Below are 2777 nucleotides of genomic sequence, written 5' to 3'. Positions count from 1 at the left end.
GATGGTCAAGCTCAAGAGTGGGGGCTTTGTTTGCTGGATCTACTCCTTATTCTCACTATCTTCTTCTTCTTAAGCTCCACAAGTCACTCTAGCTCACAATATGAGAGACAATTGGGATTAGGGTTTAGCACAGACGTTCTTAGGGTTTGGAGGCTGATGGAAGGTCGGCCTCAAGGTTCTGAAGGGGATTATATAGGGTGCAAACCCTAAAATTAGGGTTTTTTCTTTACAGCACCTACTCGTCGAGTGGGGCCTTCCGACTCGTCGAGTAGGATCTCAATCCCGCGTACTCATACATGATCTCTAGTCGACGAGTTGGAGCTCCCCAACTCGTCGAGTCCTAGCTTAAAACCCTAAAACTTGGAAAATTTTAGATGATACCTGGAACGGGTATTAAATATATTATATAATTAAAATTATATAATAACACTGAATATATAAATATTTATATAAATCATATATCATTTTTCCAAATACCAATTACAACATATATGACAATTTGGACATTTATATTATACAAAAATCTCAATTCTTTGTATATCTTATAAACAAATTACAAATTATATTGCTTTAAAGTACATATAATATGGATTTGGGTTGAGCATGGGCCGAGTTGGGTCGGTTTTATGGTAAAACCGAACCCAACCCATAAATTTTGGTTTCTGGCTTTAAGAACTCGTTGGGTTCGGTTTTAAGTCATTTTCGGTTTTTGGGTTTGTGGATCGGTTTTGGGTTCAACCCATGGGTTTTGGGTTTAACCCAGTGGGTTTTGGGTTGTAACCCATTTTTTAGCAAATCTTTATGACTTAAAAAATGAAACAAAATTAACAACCTAGATTAAGAAATCCAATTACAACACTAATACAACATCAAAAGTATGTTGCTAAAAGTTTACAACAACCAAGTTTAACAAACAACAAACTTTAAATGGTATATATAGTTTCTATTGTATTAAAATATATAAGGCGAGTCGGTTTTAAGGCAGGTTCAACCCAATGGGTTGGGTCGGTTCCTATGGATCGGTTTTAAGTACTAAAACCGAACCCAGAACCCATTTTTCATTTTTTAAAAATTTAAACCCAAACCCAACGGTTTGGGTTCGGTTTCGGTTTCTCAGTTCCGGTTTTGTCGGTTTTGGTTCGGTTTTGGTTTTTCGGTTTCGGTTTTACTCACCCCTAATTGGATGAGAGAAAAACATACATTCAAATGAATTACACATAATACATACTTCCACCTATGCTACAACAGTAATCAATAGAAAAAATCATAGTACCATATAAAATCTATCAACAAATTTCATTTGATCATTTGTACACCAAGGACATCAGCCATTTTCCTCCCTATACACATACTCTATCTATCATGTATGTACATAACCCAAAGTACACTCAAAGACTTCACAGATGCAAGACACATTCAAATATTTCACAGATACAATACATAAGAAACCAAATAAGATTATAACAAAGTAACTTCAAGATGATAACCACTGCCTCAGATCATTCTTCATCCCGTTTCCTTCTTCTCCCCATTGAATGAAACAACAAGGAAAAAAAACAATGATTTCTTCCTTCTTCATTTCCTGTGAATCATCAAACCCAACAGCCCTATCGATCACTCTGAAACATCGACCCAAACATCCTTTCCCTCCACAGATTTCTATCAAAAAAAAAAAAGGGGAAAGAAGATGAACAGGGAGGCTGCCGGAGCAGACCCCCCTCACCCCCCATCCGATTACCTGCAATCGCTGGAGACCGACGCCTCCTCTCCATCTGTTCCATAGATCAAACCATTTTCCCTTCGGGTTTCACCGCAGGGGTAGCTTGCCTCGCACCCTTCGGTCGGGAAACGACGCCATCGTCTTCGTCACTTCTGCTGCTTGCGATATCGGACCCTTCGCTGCTTCTTCCTTCGGTCTAGCCAAACCCCAGAGGTCCTCCCCTTCCCTCCCTCCTCTTCGGCCTCATCGACCACCGACGAGACTTCCCTTTGCCAACAATCGATCCGAAGTCGACCGATCTCTAGCCGCTTCGTGTTTCCTTCGTGATTTAGCCCGATCAGACGAAGAGGAGACCTAATCTCCATTCGTTTGTACCAATTAACCAAGAACCACCGGACCACCTCCGTTCGCTGCTTGATCGCTTGATTTCTTCCCTCTCCCGATTTCGTTCAACTGATACATCGCTTCGACCTAAAAAAAAAGAGAGACAAACGCGTTTTGTGATTTTGACCAAGTCAAAAGTCAAGAAACTCAAACTTTGATTAAATTTAATCAAATTCAACCGTCCATTTGCTTAACATGACCATATCAACCCCTCCCTTGGTATGTCTCGACAAAATGAGTCCGAATCCCCAAATAATGATTCCATTTATTCAAAAACAACCCATCCCTTGTTATTTTTAGCAAAACAGATCCCAATATTCAAACATTAATCTCATTTGAACCATTTTGATCCCTCCTTTTATTTATTTTAACCAAACAGTCCTATTTTGGTTAATTAAATTACCAAACAGCCTCCAATAGTTTGATTTGTTACTAAACGGTCCCAAGAGTATTTCAGAGTTCAAGAATGGTGGATTTGTGGTTTCACATGTAACGACCGTGTTTCTAGGCTAGGCATTAATATTGACGTAATACTCTAGGTTAACCTTTGTAACTCATTTTGAAGAAATGAAAAGGAATTATGTGAATATTATGTGCTTTATGCTTAATTATTAGGATTTAATTAATTAAGAATAAAAGTGAGCGTCGAAAATAAATATTAGATAAAGCCGAT

At 38.6% G+C, this 2777-nt stretch overlaps 1 long non-coding RNA gene across 1 annotated transcript; it reads right to left on the bottom strand.

Annotated features, from left to right (window-relative positions):
- Positions 1-1277: 1277 nt before the first annotated feature.
- Positions 1278-2179, bottom strand: LOC145121175 (uncharacterized). The gene is made up of 2 exons (XR_013714521.1): positions 1739-2179; positions 1278-1582 (listed from the first exon to the last, which is right to left on the bottom strand). It is a non-coding gene; the product is annotated as an uncharacterized LOC145121175 (long non-coding RNA).
- Between the last annotated feature and the right edge of the window lie 598 nt (positions 2180-2777).

Source organism: Lactuca virosa, chromosome 6 (genome assembly GCF_052849685.1).
Source record: "Lactuca virosa cultivar CGN04683 chromosome 6, Lactuca_virosa_CGN04683_v6, whole genome shotgun sequence".
Taxonomy (NCBI): Eukaryota; Viridiplantae; Streptophyta; class Magnoliopsida; order Asterales; family Asteraceae; genus Lactuca; species Lactuca virosa.
Note: the sequence above shows the minus strand (reverse complement) of the source record. Positions and strands in the feature narration are given on the sequence as shown.